The 22,943-nt window shown below is 34.8% G+C and overlaps 1 long non-coding RNA gene across 1 annotated transcript; it reads right to left on the bottom strand.

The window, feature by feature from the left end:
- Window positions 1–5,177: 5,177 nt before the first annotated feature.
- On the bottom strand, window positions 5,178–6,550 carry LOC144308151 (uncharacterized). Its single transcript, XR_013374769.1, has 2 exons — window positions 6,505–6,550; window positions 5,178–5,471 (listed from the first exon to the last, which is right to left on the bottom strand). It is a non-coding gene; the product is annotated as an uncharacterized LOC144308151 (long non-coding RNA).
- Between the last annotated feature and the right edge of the window lie 16,393 nt (window positions 6,551–22,943).

Here is a 22,943-nt window from a genome sequence, read left to right as displayed (position 1 = left end):
CACAACCTTCTGTACTGCACTATTATTGTATGTGGTGAGTTCAATAATGAGCCCCCCAAATTCATGTTCACCAAAAAATAATATTCAAGAATGTGGCCTTAACAGATTTTTGCAGATATAGTTCATTCCAATGACGATGAAGTTATACTGGATTAGGGTGGGCTCTATATTCAGCACGACTGAGGTCCTTATAAGAAGAAGGAATTTGGGACACAGAAACAGAGAGGGAATGTCTTGTGAAAGTGAAAGCAGAGATGTGGAACAGCAAGGTTTGCCAGCCACCACCAGAAGCTAGGAGGAAGGCATGGGACAGATGCTTTGCTAGAGCCTTGAGACAGAGCACGGCCATGCCAAAACCTTGATTTAAGACTTCTAGCCTCCTGAACTATGAAAGAATACATTATGGTTGTTTTAAACCACTCTGTTTGTGGTATTTCATCACAACAGCCCTAGGAATGAATACATTTTCCTTTCAGTTAATCGATGTAATTTAATCTTTATTTCTGCCCACGCTCCCAATTTTCTTTGATCAATTTAGTAGTATCCAGGGGGGGAAAAGAGGGAAAAGAGGGATAGATAGCATGCAGGCAAGTGTGCCAATCATCCTGGGAGGATATAGCAGTTAAAGTAAAACATAGAAGAACGACGTAGAGGTAAGAAAGTTCTGGTAGTGGTGCATGCTGGGAACACTGCCTTTCTTCAACACACTGCAATTCCAGCTTGCACCACTATGGGGAATTTTGCAGAAGAAAATAATTCTACCTTATTCCACTGAAGTTAGAGTAGGCTAGTATATTCTAATTTAGACCCTTGGAATTAGATTGAGCTTTGCTTTCTATTAACTATTCAAGATTTGACTGAGACCAACTAGCCAATGAGTCAAGAAAACTACCCACTCTCAGCAAAATAAGAACTTGGATAGATAAAGTGCTTTACGAAATTTGTCATGCTTCATAAAATAGAGAAGCAAGAATACCATACTACATGCTGGTACACTGCCAGACTATTTTCCAAGGTGGCTGTATCATTTTATAATCCTACCAGGGATGTGTGAGGGCTCCAATTTCTCTACATCTTTAGCAATACCTGCTGTCGTCTGTCTTTGCTTGATTATAGCCAATCTAATGGGTATTGTGGTACTGATTTATATTTTCCGTATAATCAGTGATGTTGAGAATATTTTCATGTACTTACTGGTCATCTGTATATCTTCTTTGACGGAAAACCTTTTCAAATCTTTGGCTGATTTTTAAAATGTATTATTTGTCTTTTTATTATTGAGTTGTAAGAATTTTTATATTCTAGATAAAAGTCTCTTATCAGATATATTATTTCCAAATATTTTCTCCCATTCTGTGGGTTATCTTTTCATTTATTTGATGGCATCACTTGTAACAAAGAGAGAAACTGAACACCATCAAAAGTCCTTTTATTACTTGTGCTTTTTGTGTCATATCTGAGAAACAACTGCTTAAACCAAAAATATTTTTCTTCTTAGAGTTTTACAATATTATCTCTTATATTTAGTCCTAGAATCCATTTTGAGTTAACTTTTAGGTATCATGTGAGGTAAGGATCCAAATTCATTCTCTTCCATGTGGGTATCTAGCTGTGCCAAACACCAACTGTTGAAAAGACTAGTTTTTCCCATTTTATTTTCTTGATATCCTGGTCAAAACCTGACTATAAACCTAGGCGTACATTCATATACTCTCAATTTTATTCTACTAATGTACATGTCTATCTTTATAGCAGTAATATACCATCCTGATTACTATAGCTTTGTAATAAGTTTTGATATTATAAAATATGAGTCCTCTTTATTCTTTGTCAAGATCATTTGGACTACTTCAGGTCCTTTGCATTCACATACAAATAATAGAATCAGCTTGTCAATTTCTGCAAAAAGGCCACGTGAAATTTTGATAGAATAGAACTACATATATAAAGCAATCTGGGAAGTACTGCCATCTGACAATATTAGGTCTTTTTTTTTTAATATTAGATCTTCTGATCCATGAATACTGGTTGTTTATTCAATTGTCTTGCATTTATTCTAACAATATTTTGTAGGTTTTAATGTACCAGTCTTGCATTTTGTTGTTACATTTATACTTAGGCTTTTTTTCCTCCTTAATGCTATTATAAATGGAATTGTTTTAATTTCATTTTCAAGTGTTTCTTAGTGTGTAGAAATAGAATTGATTTTTATATACTGATCTTTTATCATTCAATCTTGTTGAACCTTGTTTATGAGCTCTACTATTTTTTTTTTGGTGGATTTCTTAGAGTATTTAATATACAAGATCATGGCATCCTGCCAATGGAGACAGTTTTACTTCCGTGTTTTTTTTAAAGATTTATTTATTTATTCATGAGAGTCAGAGACATAGGCAGAGGGAGAAGCAGGCTCCCCTTCAGGGAGCCCAATGCGGGACTCGATCCCGGCAACCCAGGATCATGTCCTGAGCCAAAGGCAGATGCTCAACCACTGAGCCACCCAGGTGTCCCTACTTCCATATTTCTAATCTGATACTTTTTGTTTTTTTACCCCTCTAAATGCCCTGGCTAAACCCTGCATTACATTGTTGAACAGAAGTAGTGACAGCAAACATCCTTATCTTATCACTATCTTCGAAGGAAAGATATCAGCCTTTTACAACTAAGTATTATGGTAGCCGTGGAATTTTTATAAATGCTGTCTATTATGCAGTGGAATTTTTATAAATGCTATTATGTTGAAGGAGTTACCTTTTTTCTGAGTTTGTTGAGTAGGTTTTTTTTTTAAAGATTTATTTATTTGATGGAGAAAGAGAGAGAGGGGAGTGACAGAGGGAGAGAGAAATTCAGGCAGACTCTGTGCTGAGTGTGGAGCCCGACAATGCAGGGCTCAATCTTGAGACCTTGAGATCACAACCTGAGCTGAAAGCAAAAGTTAGTCACTTAACTGTGCCATCTAGGTGCCCTGTTTGTTGAGTGCTTTAATCATGAAAAGATACTGAATTTTGTTAATGCTTTGCCTGCATCTTTTGAGACAGTTATATGTCTTTATCCTTTATTCCATTAATATGGTATATTATATTAATTTTAAAATGTTAAACAAGCCATGCATTCCTGGGATAAATCTCATTTGGTCATGATGTATAGTCCTTTTTACATGTTACTTGATTCAGTTTGCTAATATTTTGCTGAGAACTTTTTTTTAACCTATATTTATAAGACGTATTAGTCTTTAGTGTTCTTTTTCTGTGATGTTTTCCTCCGGTTTTATATCAGGGTAATATTATCTTCACAGAATGTTCACTCATCTCTTACTTTTGGAAAACTTTGTGAAGAACTGGTATCAATTATTTGAATGTTTGGAAGAATTAAGTTATTTATTTATTTATTTTTAAAGATTTATTTATTTATTCATTCAGAGAGAGCGAGAGAGAGGCAGAGACACAGGCAGAGGGAGAAGCAGGCTCCACGCAGGACGCCCGACGTGGGACTCGATCCCGGGTCTCCAGGATCACACCCCGGGCTGCAGGCGGCGCTAAGATCAGGAGAATTTGGAGTCTATATTATTTATGGAGACTTATTTAGAATGTCAAAATCTTCTATTAGCTAGGATATAATTAATATTTATAATTATAATTTATAATTTTATATACACATATCTTATGTTATTTCATATATTATATGTAAATATGTATAAAATTTTATAAATATATAAAGCCAAGAGAAAATTTTACTTTTTATGTATCTTCTTTAATTGAGAATAATAGTATTTCGTAGAAAATTTTGCTTTTATTTTTCTTTCTTTTTTTTTTTTTTAATTTTGCTATCTTTAACAGTAATCTGTTCTCTGTGTTTAGCCAAACACTCAAGGTAGGAAAAATACACTGACAGAATTAAGAAATACTGTGACATGGCACTAGGGCATTCCACATACTCTATTTATGGTCGAAGATAATTTAAAAGGAACACAAAATAAGCACCAAATTTATTTAGTCATTTAAAGAAGTGCAATGAAAGCATATCAATAGTGAAAGCACTCAATCTAAAGGCATCTGATACTGTAACAGACATTATTTATACCCAGTACATGTTCACCTTTATTTTCTTTTGAGGATCAAATTTCTGTTTTCTCAGAGTTGACCTCAACCTTTAAAACCAGTGATAAGATGATGACCCCAACATGGCCAAAAGAGCACTAACCCTAGCCACAAAGATTATTTTACTGATAAAAAGCATGCAGCCTACACTAGACTGCTAAGAGCTCTCTTTTACTTTGGCTAGGATGATTTGGGGAAAAAAGGAGACATTGGTGGTTAAAAGACTTATACAAACCAGAGTTTCTGGATGTGATTGTCTTTGGCACTAACTTTGTGTGGGAAAGGCATGTCTGAAAATGTACCAAACGTAAAGGAGGAAAATAGAGCTAATGGCTACAAAGGGTCAAAGATCTGATAACACTGATCAAATCTTGGATTGAGCCATACTTGAAGCTAGTTCATCCTAACATGTTCTAAATTATGCTAGCTAATAAATTCTGTTTGGCTTAAGCATTTTGAAATTGAGTTTCTGTCATCTGCAGCAAACAATGATCATAAATGTATGAATATAGAATTTTAAAGCCAGGTCAACATTGTCTCTGCTTATTTATTTATAATCAGCATAAATGCCCATTAAATTACATGAGGATTAGATTGTGCTTAAAGTATTTGAAAAAAACTCCTATGTAATTTCGAAGATGAAGATTAAAGAATAGTGCTATAGGGTATAAACAGACTAGTAGTAAAAATTAAAATGCAATATAGTTCTATTTAGTTTCACATGTAGGTATATAAACCTCAAATTTAAAATTATACAAATGAAATATAGAATATTAAAATAAGAATAAAAATGATATCAACTGTGTAAGGTAGCAAAAATCAATGTATTCATTTAAGCTTTAAATACTATTAAATTATTAATAATTTAAATGACTAAGAAGAAACATGAACAAATTGTGACACACTGCTAAGGAAAATGTGAACTAACTATAGAAGTGCCTTGTACATAGTAAGAGTGAAGATATTAAAGTGATTACTTTAAACATTTTTACTGTTAAATAATACCTAATTAAAAACTTTCTGACAAAGAAGCGTCAGGCCTTGATAGCTTATTAGGAAAGGCAATGTCAGTGGGCCGCCGGGGTCGGTGAAGGATCTCAAGATGGCTGGGTGAAAACTTGCTCTAAAAACCATTGACTGTGTAGCTTTTGGGGAGATCATACCCCGAAACCAGAAGGCCATTGCCAACTCCCTGAAATCCTGGAATGAGATGCTTACCTCCAGGTTGGCTACTCTTCCTGAGAAACCACCTGCTATCGATTGGGCTTACATAGGCCAATGTGGCAAAGGCTGGTTTGGTAGATGACTTTGAGAAGAAGTTTAATGTCCTGAAGGTTCCTGTGCCAGAGGATAAATACACTGTCCAGGTGGATGCTGAGGAAAAAGAAGATGTGAAAAGCTGTGCTGAGTTTTTGTCCTTCTCAAAGGCCAGGACTGAAGAATATGAAAAAGAGCTGGAGAAGATGAAGAACATAATTCCATTTGATCAGATGACCATTGAGGAAGTGACTGAAGTCTTTCCAGAAACCAAATTAGACAAGAAGTATCCCTATTGGCCTCACAAACCAATTGAAAACTTATAAACTTGAGTTGAGGAGAAAGCCCTGGCCCTCATATTATAAACGCTGGGCATTAAAAATAATGATATGGTGGTGTGTGTCTCAAAAAAAAAAACAGGAAAAGGCAATGTCAAAGAGTGTTCAATCTTATGGCTTTCTGCCTAAGGACAGGTCTCAGGCACAGTGCTACGCATCGAGAACTCAGATAAGATGCCACAAGTTACTGGCTTGATAAATCAGAAGACAAAATTTTGGGAATCACAGCAGCTAGAAAGTGAAAGTTTAAATCTCAGAAAAGAGAACCACAGGAGGGAAAACCTGAATTTTGCATATATAATCATTGTACAAATTTCTGGTTGATTCAGGAAATACATGTACTACACATGTACAAGGCAGACTACGAGGAGCACAGCTAAGGCCAAAAGAAGTGACAGAAACTACACCTGCCTACCACAGGGAAGACACAGCTTGAAATTTGAGTTTAACCAAGCTCTCTGCCTTCTTAAAGCAAAAAAATCGACAATTTAGGGGAACATGACAATCTACTGTCTATGAAATATATCAATAAAATGTCCATGATGCAATTAAAAATTCTAAGATATATGAGAATACAGTAACTCCTATAACTCAATGAAGAAAATGAAAACATGCTTCTGATAAATAGGCAAAAAAAGGAAATTTCAACAAAAAACTAACAACTGCTAGAAAACCTTGCCAATGGAAACCCTAAAACTGAAAAATAGATAATACCTGGACAAAAAAAGATCACTTAATAGAAGACTGGAGATGATTAAAAAATAGTAAATTCAGAGATAGATGAATAGGTATTTTCTTATAGCATCCATTACCTGTTGGGTAATACAGCAAATCCAATTCATGCAGATGTGGCGCTCTAGAGGGACAGAAAAGAATGGTACAGTAAAAAATTATCTGAAAGGACTTCAAAAAATATCTGACACCATATTTTTCTTTTTCAAAATTGTTTTAGCTATTATTGTTCCATTACCTTTCTATATAAAATTTAGAATTATCTTGTCTGTATCTATAAAAAACTTTGCTGGGATTTTGATAGGAATCACATTAAACCTACATATAAATTTGGAGAAAATGTACTATGTTAAATTTTTCACTCTATCAAGATGGTATATCTGTTCATCTATGTAGCTCTCCTTTGATTTCTTTCATCAGACTTATGCTGTCTTCTTTAAACATCCTGTAAATTTATTTTACATCCTGTAAATTTACCGTTATATTTATACATAAATATTCATTTTTTGTTAAGCTCTATGCTCCAAATGAGGCTTGAACTCACAACCCTGAGATCAAGAGTCACATGCTCTATTGACTAACCCAGACAGGCATTCCCATAAACATTCATTCTTGAGTGAATATAAATGGTATTATTCTAAATTTCAGTTTCTGCATGTTCATTGCTAATTTATAGAAATGGAACTGATTTTTGTATTTTGATCTTCTATCCTGTGACCTTGCAGAAGTGACTTATCCTAGTGGATTGTGCTGTTTTTCTGTCGATTGCCTGAGATTTTCTATGTATACAATCATGTCATCTGTAAATAGGCACAGTTTTACTTCTTTATTTCCCAAATGAATGCCTTTAAATTTCCTTCTCTCACCTTGTTTTGCTTTCTAGGATTTCTCATCCTATGGTGAATCAAATGGTGAGACAGGACATTTGTTTCTTGTTCCCTATCTTAGGGGGGAAACAGTCTTTTGCCATTAAGTACAATATTGGCCTTAGGTTTTAGGTAGATGCTCTTCAGAAGAAATTCCTTTCTATTCCTAGTTGGCTGAGATTTTTATATCATGAATGGATACCGAGTTGTGTCAAATTATTCTTCATCATTTGATATAATCATGTGTTTTTCTTTAGTTTGTGAATATGTGGCTAATATTGATTTTTGAATACTGAACTACCCCAGCATTCCTGGAATAAACCATACTTGGTCACTGTGTGTATTATAAATATATTGCTGGATTTAATTTCCTTATAGTATGTTGAAGAATTTTGGATCTAAGGTCATGAGAAATGCTGATCTTTGCTTTTTGTTCTTGCTTTTGATTCTGTCTTGTTTGTGTATCAGGGCCTCAGGAAGTGAAAGGGAGATATTTCTTCCTCTTCTGTTTTCTGGAAAGGGTTACATCAAATCGGTATTAATTCTTCTTTAAACATTTGTTAGAATTTCCCAATAAAAGTATCTGAGCCTGAAGATCTCTTTTTCATGAGTTTTTAAACTATGAATCCATTTTCTTTAGTAATTATTGGGCTGCTCAAATCATTTATTTCATCTTGAGTAACTTATGATTGTTGTCTATTTTCAGGGTCAGAAACTTTACTACCTTTGCATTTTTCATGGCTTTCATCTATTCATGTTTCTCCATCTTCTCCTATCCATTGATGTAATTTATGCTTTACTAGAAAATGTACTGATCCAATCCCATTTGCTTTCCATTTTTCAGCCTTCTCCAAACTTTCTTGTTCTCTGGTAATCATTTAAATAATAGAGGTGCGCATGTGTTTGTGTACATATATAAATATGCATATGTACATATATATCAGTGGCATATATTTTCTATGTTTTTTTTCAGCATTGGGCATTTTTTAATGAGTGGAAAGGTAGCTTAATTAGCCTACTCTGCTATTTGATCAAATACCCTCTCTACTTTTTGTTTTCTCAGTATCACTATCCTATCTCTTTCTCTGTGGTAAAATAAAAGTTCTAACACTAATCCTAAGTATTTATTGCCTCTTTTCTGAAAGCCTTCCAGATCTTCCTGCTAGTTGGATGCTCCCTTATAATTCTGACATCACTATCATCATCATCATTATTATCATTATATTGTTAGCATTGTAATGCAGTAATGCTTTTCCCACACTGATCTCCGTGTTAGGCTTTGAACCCCTAGATTCCAGGGATCATGCAATTTCCAGTTTTTAATTCCTAAGTAAAGTTATTTTAAGGCATCAAGGAGTTAATGCATTTATGCTGTGCATAAACGTTATGCTTTTCAAGTCCACTTTCCCTATAAACTGCATAAATTGATGCATTTTAATATTATTTCAAAGATTTTATTTTTTAATGATTGATTTATTTATTTTAGAAATAAAACATGTGTGAGTGGAGGGAGGGGGAGAAGGAGAGAAATTCTCAAGAAGACTCCTGGCTGAGTGTGGAGCTCGACTTGGGGCTTGATCTCTGAAATCCTAGGACTAAGGTACTTTTCATATAAAAATTAGCCTCTCTGAAAATTCTCTTACTTCTATACTCCATCATCCCTCACATTTAGCTCTACACCTGGAGCATTTCATCCCATTATGTTTGATGACCATGTATGAAAATGAAGTAGATTAAATGTAAATCTTATGAACTTGGATTAACTGATGGAAAACTATATTTGAAGTTCTGAAAAGACTAGAACATATGTTGCGACAACAAATAGTATAGTCAAATATTCTTTCTGGACTGATTTTAAGGAGGTTAACAAAGTGAGGCCAAATACAGGTCTTAGGCCCTTGTATTAATACACATATATAGAGAAAACATGTGAGTGGTACTACTGAGATGCTTGAAACAAACTGATGACTTGAGCAGGTTAAAAGATGCCCCATGTAATCTTTTTTTTTTTCCATGTAATCTTTTTATAGTATTTATTCAATAATACATTTTTATCACTAGATAAAATTTCAACAGTCTAGGCAATCTCTCATTTAAATTGTCACAAAGTATGGCTTTGAGGAGTTAAAAAAGATAAATATTAAGTGTATTTCAGCATGTTTTATTAAAAACTGAGTTTATCTGCACCTTCACCTGTTTTAAACATGTATAAACTGTAGTAAACCAAGATAATGAAGCTAATCTCATATGAATGCTTAGAATAATAGGCAGAATCAATCCTTTCAGTAAATTTTAAATTAACAAGGCCCTAATAAAATCTTGCCTAGCCTAAGAACCTGATAGAATAGCTTTTCAGAGCACTCACATTTGACTCCTGTTAAAATCTTTAATTCTGTTAATATTTACAGCTGCTGAAGTATAAAGCATCCCAATGAATAAAACAGCATTATTTAGTTCCCCAGTCACCTTCAACAAGAAAACAAATCAGCCCAATTTAATAGAAATTAGTAGTTTTCTGTTTTCTAAATGTAATATGGAAACATTTTATTGGGTTTGTTCTAATTGACATTTATGTTTATAATTCCCCCAGAGAAGCTCTTTTGTTATACTAAGAAATGCTGCAGGGTCTAGAGGTATGGTGGAATTAGCAAATGCTTCAGAGACTAATTGGGTTTGAATGCTGATAGCTCAGTAATTTATTCATTGGTTGCTCCTGGCCACAGTGGTTGGCCTCTCTGAAACTTGATTTATTCACCTGTGAAATGGGGTTGTAAAAACATCTAACAATATTGCTGTGAGCATTCTGTGAGAAAATATTGGATTTGTGGTGAATATGTTTCTCATGTAATGACTGTTTAACTTTGTTAAGGATAGAGCAGAGGAAAAAAAAAAAAGGATAGAGCAGAGGTTGGGGATTGTAAATTAAAAGGGAGTCAGGTATTGGCTTGTTTATAGGACTTTCCCCCTTCAAAGAGTTTGCTTCATAGGTGGACAAAATAGAAGAAAATTGTTCAGATAATAACACATTGCTTTGAATCTAAGATGCCAGCAATTATAAAATATGCCCCAATTTGAGAGAAGTCAAAATACGATAAAATGTAGGTCCTATAATTGATGATTTTTTGGTAATCATTAATAACTACTGAACACTTACAATATACTAGATACTATTCCAAATGTTGAGCACATAATAACTTATTTATTCTTCATTTAAAAAAATCAATTAACTACCATTACAGTCTGTATTTTGCAGAGATTAAGTAACTTCTCTAAGGGCACTTAGCTAATAGAGACAGCTGAGCCAACTGGGGAGAAATCCTGGGCACTGACTACATCAAGCACCACCCCTCCCCAGAGAAACAGACCTGGCCCTGAGACTCTTCCATGTTAAGTCAAGGGTGGGGAAGTGAAGAAAGGGGAAATGAGGGATAAGAACTGGTATCAGGGATCCCTGGGTGGCGCAGCGGTTTGGCGCCTGCCTTTGGCCCAGGGCGCGATCCTGGAGACCCGGGATCGAATCCCACATCGGGCTCCCGGTGCATGGAGCCTGCTTCTCCCTCTGCCTGTGTCTCTGCCTCTCTCTCTCTCACTGTGTGCCTATCATAAATAAATAAATAAATAAAAAAAAGAACTGGTATCATTTCTGTGTTGTATATCATGCTCATGTGTCTACTCAATGGACTACTTATGTACTGATAAAACCTAGTGTTAGTGCTGAAGGAAGTGTAACCTTACGAACCTAGGAGACTTGAAACAGAGTAAAGGATTACAATTATTCAACTGGAAAAAATACTTTAGTGAGGGGCAACTGCACACTCCCTGGCATTGATCAATGTTTACTATCTCTATAGTTTTGTGTTTTCCAGAAAGTCCTATAAGTGGAATCCTACAGTATGTAGCCTTTTCAGATTGGCTTCTTCCACTTGACAATATGCAATTAAGAATCATCCATGTCTTTGGTTTGATGGTTCATTCCTTTATATTCTTGAATACTATTCAATCATGTGGCATGTTTATTCATTTTCTGAGAATATCTTGGTTGCTTTCAGTTTTTGGTGATAATGAGTAAAGCTGATATAAATATTTATGTGCAGGTTTTTGTCTGGACCTAAGTTTTCAAATCAGATGGGTAAATATTAGAAGCATAATTGCTATATTGTATGGTGAGACTATGTTTAGAGTTACATGAGTTTCCTTTTCTTAGCTTGGTAACTTAAGCTAAATCACTGAGCCTTAGTTTCTTCATCTGTAAAAACGAAATAAGCTAGTATTAACTCAAAAAAACCAACATATTTGTTCAACACTCCTTTGTAAATAATGAAAAATCAATGATAATCTTAAGTATACGTATACATATAAGTGTTTACAAATATTTTGACAAATTTTCATCTATGCATCCTGTTATAGCCACGTCAAACTGTCTTCTGAATTGTCACAATGCTTCAATTCTTCTGTGCCATTGCCCATGATGTTTTCTTCTGTTTGAAACTTTCTTTACGCATCCCTTCACTCTACGGCACATCCTACCTACAGCCAGATTCTACTGGGTGCTTTTCCCATGTTCTTCTATACTACTGCTTATCAAACTTCAATTTGCATATTCGTCAGATCTTTTTTAAAATGCAAAGTGCCATTCAGTAGGTATAAGATTTCTAACTAAAGTTCCCAAAGGATGTTGATGCTACCATAGCTGACATAAAGTGTTATAATTTTTGTTTTTCTTGGCTATCTCCAGTAGAAAAGGAAATTCTCTAATGTTATCTTTTACAGAAATTATCACAAGGAATAGCTTTGTTTAGGAATGCAACTAGGGGTAGTAGAAGGGATACTACACTGGAATTCAAGAGATCTGGAATCATCTTTGTCCGTTTTTTGCCGCTATGAAAATTTAATTGTGGAGCTAAACATCAAATGGACCAATAAAGGTACTGGATTTCCCACTGATACTGAAGACAGATTTCAGATTTTCTCATTTATTTTCCAAATGTATAATAGCTATTAGATACATTGAATCACTAGAAATATATACACATTGCATGATGTAAATTCATCGCCCTTACTTTTAATACAATGACTTTATTTTTACTTTTTTTGCACATAAATCTTTTGTTTTCAGCCAAATTCAGCCCCATTCTATGATTCCGTTCGTATATTATCTTCATACTTAAATGCTTAAGCTAATATTTTGTTCATTCTATTGTTTCTGGTGGGAGTTAATAGAAATGAGAATAAAAACAAACATTCAGGAGATTTCTAAAATGCCTTATTGTTTCTTCTAATTTATATTACAGTTTTCCTTTAATTACCATAGCTTCTTCCTAAGTTTTCTCTAAAACTGTACTGAAAACACCATTTTCAGATGTTGGTCATGAGATTCTGACATAGTGGTTTTGTTTAAAAGATTTTGTCAATATCCAGTATAATCATTTAATGACTGAGGACGCCTGGGTGGCTCAGTGGCTGAGCATCTGCCTTTGGCTCAGGTCTTGAGCCCAGGGTCCTGGGATCAATTCCCACATCAGGCTCCCTGCAGGGAGCCTGCTTCTTCCTCCACCTGTATCTCTGCCTCACTCTCTGGGTCTCTCATGAATAAATAAAATCTTTAAAAAAAATCAATTAGTGACTGAAATTTTGGCAACAAATAGTGGAGAGTACAGTGAGGCTAGAATCTTGACTAATGCCTCTATATTAAGTTACAGGAATCCTATAATAGAAGCTGATGAGAACTGATGAATTAAGGATAACAGAGATAGGAAAAGAGACAAAACCAGCCAGGAGGATAGAACTTTGAGTATCTCCTCCTTCCTCACCACATACACAGACACACACACACATATACATACACATGCAATTTCCAAGAATACAGTAAGGTCCCTTTACGTTATTGTTTAGATCATGATCTGGATTTACTGTAATTTATACATAGAGATTTTTTTTTTTACTTTGCAAGACATAGAAAGCAACACATTTCCCTCTCTGGGATAATGATAACCAGCATAACCCATGTTAGATGTACAAAAGAAATAACAAAGGAAGTAATTATTTAAGTTGAATTCCAGCCTTTTTCTTGTTAGTCACCAATTTACATGAAACCACCTAATAAATAGGTCTTTTTAAAGTGCTTGATCCTGATGTATTTTGTACCACTAGGATGTTCCACCACTCTTACATGTTTTTGCAGATTGTACTAAGTAACTTTGGATTCTCTGATGCAGAATTCCCACTTACTAGTGTTAACCAGTTAGTTTGTATACCTCCCTTGAAAGAGCTTCTCAGAAGCAACAAATCCATGTTAATTCATTAATTCACTCAAATAGTACAGGGCACCAAGAATAGCCCAGTAGTGTGGCAGGTGGAGACACAACAGTGAATAAAATAAAGGCACCACCCTCTTGAAATTTATATTGTACTAATATTCATAACAGAGTAAAAGAGTCAAAGGAGCTTTCTCCTTACTCTTAGTGTATGGAAGGTATAACCATAATGATTACAGCCCCAGACACCCTTTCCACTCTAGTCTTACAGGAAGAAGCTAGCAATCATAGGCACTAGTGTTCGAGCTTGTAATTCTAGCCACTACTCTTGTCCCAAATTCTTTCCTGATGGTAGATAAAGGGGAGAGAACATACTGCCTGATTATATACATACATTCATGGATATTTCTCACAATTCCTTCCAGATTACTCAAGTTTCTACCATGCAAGTAATTTTGCTGTCTGATATTTTCAATCCACCCTGTGCAACTTGCCCAACATCGTTTTTTCCATATTCTTTGGGTTCATTTGGTTAGAACACCCTCACTTATACAGTTGCTTCATAAAGTTACAAAAACTTAATGATCTTTTTAAATGTTTCTAAGTAGTTTTTAACTTTTTATATATGCAATGAAATTGTCATAGACAATCCCCATTTCTCATAGTGGTAGTGGCTCTGAATTCAGTTGAGAACTTACGTCAAAGCATTTCACAGAATATTTAATCTATCACTCTTAAGGACAGATGATCCACATAACTGGCTCTTACTGTATATATTTAAAGTAATCAGGGGTTCATCATAGGGACTGATGACATTCTATATATGACTCTCTCATCATAAATTCAGTGTTCCTACTCACCATAATTATTTTCATATTTCTGTATGTATTGAACATAGAAAACACAATAATTTTCAGCTTTGCCACTTGAACCACAAAGTCCCTAGGTGTTTTTTTTTTATTTTACTTAGCTTACAAAATCTAAGAGGATGATCTCACAATTCTAATCGGCTAATCAGTCTACCTTTCATTTAACACTGACATGGGCTCCTCTTGGTCCTAATCTTTATTTGAAACATCATGCTCATAGATTTTTCATTAATAACTAAAATTAAAAATTAGATTTTGTAGAGAGGGGAGATAAACTAAAAAACAGACTCTTAACTATTACAGCAAACAAACTCATGGTTACCAGAGGGGGGTGGGTGGATGGGTGAAAGGGATTGAGGAGTGCATTCATTGAGATGAGCACTGGGTGATGTGTGGAAGTGCTGAATCACTACAGTGTACACTTGAAACTAATATAACACTGTATGTCAACTAACTGGAATTTAAATAGAAATACCAAAAAAATACTCCTCCATTTCCAACAAAAAAATATTTTTTTTTTTTAGCAAAGCCATAGAAGTTTATTAAGCAGAGATACAGAGAAAGCTCTCAAAAGTGAGAGGGGTCCCAATAGGGTTGCCAAAAAAAATAGGTTTCTTAATAGATAACAGATTAAGTGCTTTTCAAAGATGTGAATATAAGAAATGCTGGCACCACTTGCCTTCCACAAACAAAACACACATTCAATTAATGTAACATAAACTCTGACATAAGGAAACATACAATTACTAAGGATCCTTTGACTTAAACTCAATGTAAAAATAGTGAAATGTGCTTATTTGTAACAGTTTCTTAGACATTCAATGAAGCTAATAGTAACCGCTGATGCTTATAGACAATAATTTCATTAAGCTGCCCCACACTCTCAAACAACTACTTTTACTAGCAACACTTTGTTACTATCACTAGTGTAATTATAATTGCTCCACAACTTACAAGAACTTTTTCTCTAGGCATAAAAGGCATGTTCCAGGTCTAATTTTAGGAATTGGCACTACCAAGTATGGTATATATTCAAAGACATCAAAAAGAAAGTTTGCATCTACAACTAACAACTTCTATCTTCCAGAGAGACACGAAATTCCAAAATTATGGATTCTCTTCTCTTCTTAGTAAGTTAAAATATTATTTTGTCTTCTATCAATTATCAAACATCTTCTGAATACAAAATACTAAACCTATTTGGTTAACAGTAACACTGTGGTTAAGTTCTAGATTATTTTCCACGTGAAATTTTAACTAGTACTAAATAAATAAGGGCAACATTAAAAAATGCATCTATCTTGGTCCTCATATATATTTTTTATTTTAATTCCACTTAATTAACATACTTGGTCCTTGTGTATATTAAGTGATTAATAAACGTTTGTTCAGTGAATTTAGTAAGCCTTTATTGCCTGCCTGCTCTGTGACTGACACAATACTAAGGTCCAAGGAAACAAAGTCATCTAAAGGATAATCCTTGACATTAAACACTAGAGGTAAACACGTGTACCACTAAGTGGATTAGTCTACCAATATGTACAAAACAATATGTACTAAAAAAACAAATTCTGAGATATGTGTCAGAGGAAATAATAACTGATTTGAGCCTTGGAGAATCAATGGACATATTTATTAAGGTTGAATTCAGAGTTAAAATAAAAACACAATTCTAGTACATATTCTAGCTAATTTTCAGATCTAAAACGTAAACTGGAACAGTGATATACCTTAACTCTTTGTTTTTTTTTAATCATCAGACTAAACACTGCAAAGAAATCTCAACCATCTCTAATTAGCAGATTCATATACATTTAAAAAATTAACTGTATTAAAATACACATACCACAAAAGTTACCATCTTAAACCATGTGCAGATATATAGCTCCCTAGTGTTAAATCAATTCATATTGTTGGTTGGCCAAACTTCAGAACTCTTTTCAACTTGCAACACTAAAATTATATATGCATTAAACTGCAACTCCCCATTTTTCCCTCCCCTTAGTGCCTGGCAACCAATATTCTACTTTATATTTCTATGAATTAGACTACTCAAGGTACCTCAGGTAAGTAGAATGATACAGTATTTCTCTTTTTGTGACTAGCACACACAAAATGGCTTCACTGGTGAATTCTACCAAACATTTAAGGAAGAATTAATGTCAACCTCTTTGCAGCTTTTCCAAAAAATTAAAGAGGAGGGAATTCTTCCAAACTCATTTTATGAATTCTAGCATTACTCTGCAACTAAAGCCAAATGAACACACCAGAGGAAAATAAAACTACCACTAAAATATCTCTGGTAAATACAAATGCAAAAAATCATCAACAAAATATCAGCAAACTGAATCTAACATCACATTTAAAGGATCATTCATCATAATCAAGAGTGATTTATCCCAGGATGCAAGGATGGTTCAACACAAGTCAATCAATCAGTATGATACATCACATTAATGGAATGAAAGATAAGAATCATATGATCATCTCAAAAGACAAACAAAAAGCATTTGGCAAAATTCAACATCCATTTATGATAAAAGCTCTTAACAAATTAGGCATAAGGGACTTACCTCAATGTAAAAAAAAACATATATGACAAGTCTACAGTTAACATCACACTCAACTGTGAGAGGTTGAAAGCTGTTCCTCTAAGATCAGGAGCAAGAGAAGATGTCTACTCTCACCACTCCTATTAAACACAGTACTGGAGGCCGAGCTAAGAAATCAGCCAGGAAAAAGAAATAAAAGGTATCATAATTGGAAATAAAGAAGTGAAGTTCTATCTGCAGATGACATGATTTTACATATAAAAATCCTAGGCACTCAATCAAAAAACTGTTAGATCTAATTCAGTGAAGTAGCAGGATACAAAATTAGCATGCAAAAAAAAAAGTATTTCTCTATATTAACAATGGATTAATTGACAAAAAATAAAGAAACCAGTATCGTTTATTATATAAAACAATACAGGGCAGCCCCAGTGGCGCAGTCGTTTAGCGCCGCCTGCAGCCTGGGTGTGATCCTGGAGACCCAGAATCGAGTCCTGCGTCGGGCTTCCTGCATGGAGCCTGCTTCTCCCCTCTGCCTGTGTCTCTGCCTCATTTTCTCTCTCTGAATGAATGAATGAATGAATGAATGAATAAATAAACAAATAAATACATCTTTTTTAAAAAATAAAAATAAAACAATACAGTACCTGGAAATAAATTTAAGAAGGTAAAAGGCTTCTCCTCTGAAAGCTCTAAGACTCTGATGAAAGAAGTCAAAGAGGACACAAATTAAGTAGAACTATATCCCATATGTTCATAGATTAGAAGTTACAAGTAAGATTGTTAAAATGTCAGTACTACCAAAAGCCACCAAAGATTCAATGCAATCTCTATCAAGATTCTAATGGCATTTCTTACACCAGTAAAAAAAGATACTCCTAAAATTTTGATGGAACCACAAAAGACCCTAAGTAGCCAAAGAAATCATGAAAAAGACCAAATCAGGAGGCATCACATTTCCTGATTTCAAATTATACTGTAAAGCTATCAAAACAGTATGTCATCAAAAGCTATACTATAAAGTCATCAAAACAGTATGTTACTGGGCACCTGGGTGGCTCAGTCAGTTGAGTGTCTGACTCATGGTTTCGGCTCAGGTCATTATCTTATGGGTCATGAGATCAAGACCCATGTTGGGCTTCACGCTCAGCAGGGAGTCTGCTTAAAGATTGTCTCCCTTTGCTCCTCCCCTCCACTCTTTCTCTCCCTCTTTCTCAAAGAAAGAAAGAAATCTTTAAAAACACAACAACAAAAGTATGTTATGGGCATAAAAACAGACAAGTAGGCCAATGGGATAGAATCAAGAATTCAGAAATAAACCCACACATATATACGGTCAACTAATATTTGACAAGGGAGCCAAGAATACTCAACAGAGTACATCTGAAATTAATATAATACTACATATTATTTAACTGTAATTGAAATAAAAACTTAAAAAAAGAATATTCAAAAGTGAAGAGACAGTTGCTTCAATAAATGGTGCTGAGGTAATTGGATATTCACATGTAAAAGAATGACACTGAACCCCTTTCATGGACTACTCACAAAAATTAACTCAAAATGGGTTAGAGACTTAAATGTAAGGCATGAAACCAGAAATTTCTGGAAGAAAACATAAGAAAAAAATATTTGACATGGATCTTGGTAATGATTTTTTGAACTGGACACATAAAGCACAAGGAACAATATTATAAATCACCAAGTAGGACTACATCGAGTTAAAAAGCTGCAAAGCAAAAGAAACCATCTACAAAGTAAAAATATGACCTACAGAATGGGACAAAATATTTGCTAATCAGTTATATGTAGTTAATATCCAAAATATAGGAAGAACCCATACAATGCAATAGCCAAAAATATAACCCCTCCAATATAATAATAACCCAATTAAAACATGGGCAAAGGATCTGAATAGACACTTCTCAAAAGAAGATATACGAAAGGCTAATAGGTACATAAAAAGATGCTTAACATTGCTCATCATTAGGGAAATGCATATTAAAACCACAATGAGGTATCACCTCTCACACCTTTAGAATGGCCATCATCTAAAAGGCCTAACAAATCCTGGCATGAATATGGAGAAAAGAGAACCCTTGTGCATTGTTGGTGGGACTGTAAATTGGTACACCCTCTATGGAAACAGTATGGAGGAACCTCAAAAGATTTAAAACAGAACTACCGTATGAGCTAGCAATTCCACTTCTGAGAATATACCCAAAGGAAATGAAAATCTAAAAAAGATGTCTGCGCTCATGTTCACAGTAGCATTATTTACAACACCAAGACATGGAAACAACCTAAGTGTCTATTGATGGATGAATGGATGAAGTGTGCATATTCATAACGCACACAATGGGTTATTATTCAACCATAAAAAAATGAGGATATCCTATCATTTGTGACAACATGGACAGAACTTGAAGGCATTATGCTAAGTGAAATAAGTCAGAGAAAGACATACCATATGATCTTACTTACATATGGAATCTAAAAAACAAAACAAAACTCATGGAAAATTGATGAGACTTGTGGTTACCAGAGGCCAGGGAGTGGGGAGAATTGGAGGAAGGTGGTCAAAAGGTACGAACTTCAAATGAGTTCTGGTGATGTAATGTACAACACGATGACTGTAGCTAACATTCTTATATGATATACTGGAAGGTTAAGACAGTAAATCACAAGAAGAAATTTTTCCCCTTTTATCTTCTTTCTTTTCTTTTTATATTATCTATATGATAAGATGGATGTTAGCTGAAACTATTGTGGTAATCATTTCACAATATATGGAAATCAACCCATCATGATGTACACTTTAAACTCATACAGTGATGGATTTCAATTACTTATGAATAAAAATGAAAAAAAGTTTTACTCAAAAAATCTGTTGTAATAACTATGAAGTAGCTGAAAAAGAAATTATAAAAATAATCCCACCTAAAATAGCAACAAAAAGAATAAAATACTCAGAACTAAGTTTAGTCAGGGAGCTACATTAAATTCATGTATACTAAAAACTATTTTAAAAAACCGATAAAAGAAATTAAAGAAGACATGAACCATTGGAACAACATCCTGCGTTTGTGGATTTGAAGACTTAATAGTGTTAAAATGTCCATACTACCTGAAGCAATGTACATATTCAGTGCAATCCCCATACAACCCCCAACACCATTTTTAATAGAAATTTTAAAAATCCTAAAATTCATATGGAACCACAGAAGACTACAAATAGCCAAATCAATCTTGAGAAAGAACAAAGCTGAACGATCACACTTGCTGATTTCAAAGGATATTACAAAACCACCATAATCAAAACAACATAAAAATGGCATAAAGACAGATGTAACTGTTGCTATTTTATACAATTTCCTATTTCATAAGGATTTAGACAAAGTAACATGTGTAAAGAATTAGAATGATTTCTAATATAGAGTAAGCACATAGTAAGTGCTATTATAATCACAAGGTTGTTATGAATATTAAATTAGATTTTCAGATTTTCCTTCATTTAAAAAGTTATTGAGGGACGCCTGTGTGACTCAACAGTTAAGCATCTGCCTTTGGCTCAGGGTGTGAATCCGGGTTCCCAGGATCAAGTCCCACATCGGGGTCCTTGCATGTACCCTGCTTCTCCTCCCTCTGCCTGTGTCTGCCTCTCTTTCTGTGTCTCTCATGAATTAATAAATAAATAATCTTAAAAAAATAAAAAGTTATCGAGTACCTACTAAATGCCAGGCACTGTCTGTCTCTGGAAACAGACCAGGAAATAAAAATGACAAAAATTCTCACCCCCATGGAGCTCAACTTCAGCAGGAATTCCCCTCATACCACGTTACTATTTAAATGCTTCTCTCTTTCAATACATATAAATTCATATTTAAATGAATACAAATTGCAATCCATCCTTTGGGTTACAAGGGAGGAGGTAAAAGCTGGCTAGCACAAATTACTGCTCTACCCATAGACTTCTGCCACCTGTTAAACCAGTATTTGTAGCATTTTCCAAATAATGATATGCTTCCATCTTGGTCAATATCATTTTTGATACTACTCCCTCCCCCAAAACCTACCGTACCAAGCATGATCCTCAAAACATACCCATGGTGATTACTGTTCCAGGTTAATTGTATGACTGTATTATTCAACCATTCAGGCTCTTTTTCTTACCTGTGGGAAATAATCAGGCTTGTACAATGAACCATTCTAAAACTGATATTGTCATAAGGAAATGTTCCTGATATTTTGAAAGTATTAAAGGAAATGGATAATCTAAAAATAATAAATGCCAAAAGTGACTCAAAAGAAAAAAGAATACATACAAATACCAGTAACATTTGAAAAAACTAAACTGCAGCAGAAAAAGAACAACAGCAATTCTGTCATAAAAGATAATAGGGCCAGATGATTTTGCAGGCAATTCTTCACTGGATATTCAGGCAACCTAGAATTCCTTTTTTTAAAAAAAGATTTTATTTATTTATTTGAGAGACAGAGAGAACATGGCAGAGAGGGGCAGAGGGAGAGAGAGAGTCTCAAGCAGACTCAATGCCCAGCGTGGTTCACAGCGTGGGGCTCGATCTCACACCCCTGAGATCATGACCTGAGCTGAAATCAAGAGTTGGATTCTTAGCCAACTGTGCCACCCAGTCCAAAGTCCTGTCTTATACAAATGTTTCCAAGAATCAAAAAATGAGAGAAAGCTAATTATAACATTTGGTGTGATTAACCTAACCTTGATAACAAAACTGAGTAAGAAGCATAAGAAAAAAAAATTGTAAGCATCTGTACAAAAATCCTAAATAAACTTCCAGCAAAGACAATTTAGCTTTGGGGGTAAAATGTCTGACTAGGTGTAATAAAAAAGGACAACTTTCTATTTATCTGAGATAGTGAACATGTCTGTGACTTGTAGCCCCTGCTAGGTCCTCTGCTGCCACACACACAGAAGAATCCCCACTCCTGCTGCCCTCTGGTCTCTGTCTTTGGCCACTGCTGCTCACACCAGGTTTTCCAGCCACCTCTGGGCTAGTGTGCTTACCTTCTTGAGATGTCAAAACATTACAGATGTTTGAGATTCCCTGTGCAAATGAGTAGAATAATCATCTCACCACCAGGTGTTGGCACTGGCTTCTGGACAGAAAGGAGGATGCCATTTCGCTCCTGGTAATTAGTTGCCAGTCTTTAACAAGAGGACTTTAGAATTTCACTTCTGTGTGAAAGTAAACTGTCCAATCTGGGAAGTGATCCCCTGCCGAAACACCACAATTCAATTAACCCCCGACCTTCCTCCCTCCATTTTAGATTCACCCATTATCCCAGCCTGAGTCAATCCTTCCAACTCTAACAGATTACCTTCCTTAAACCAAACCCCAACTCCAAACCCTGACCCCAGCTCCTGACCCACACCATGCTCCTCAGTCCCTCAATCTACATCAATCTCACATTTTCACACTGCAAACACACACAGTGTAAAAATGTCTACAATGCTAAAATGGTGTTTTATTAAAAAAAAAAAAAGAACAGCAGGAGAAACATATTCAAAGGCCACCACTGAAGTCTTTTTTTAAAAGACTTGGTTATCGGGGCACCTGGGTGGTTGAGCATCTGCCTTTGGCTCAGGTGGTGATTCCGGGGTCCTGGGATCAAGTCCTCCACCGGGGTCCCCATGGAGAGCCTGCTTCTCCCTCTGCCTATGTCTCTGCCTCTCTTTCTGTCTCTCATGAATAAATAAATAAAATCTTTTAAAAAATATAAAGACTTGGTTATTTAAAATCCTCTAGGCCAGGGCTCAGTTTGCAAGATTTAATACAATAAATAAACTAATATGAACGTTCCTTTTTCTTGAAAGAGGCTTTTCCTCACATTTTTAAAAATCTGAAATCAACAAAATTTCAAGTAGCCTTTCTAAAGCCTCTGATTTGAACGTTATAACTTACCAGTTTAAAGAACAAATATAAGGGTCTACAATTTAT

Source organism: Canis aureus, chromosome X (genome assembly GCF_053574225.1).
Source record: "Canis aureus isolate CA01 chromosome X, VMU_Caureus_v.1.0, whole genome shotgun sequence".
NCBI lineage: Eukaryota > Metazoa > Chordata > Mammalia > Carnivora > Canidae > Canis > Canis aureus.
This window is presented reverse-complemented; position numbering and strand designations above follow the sequence as displayed.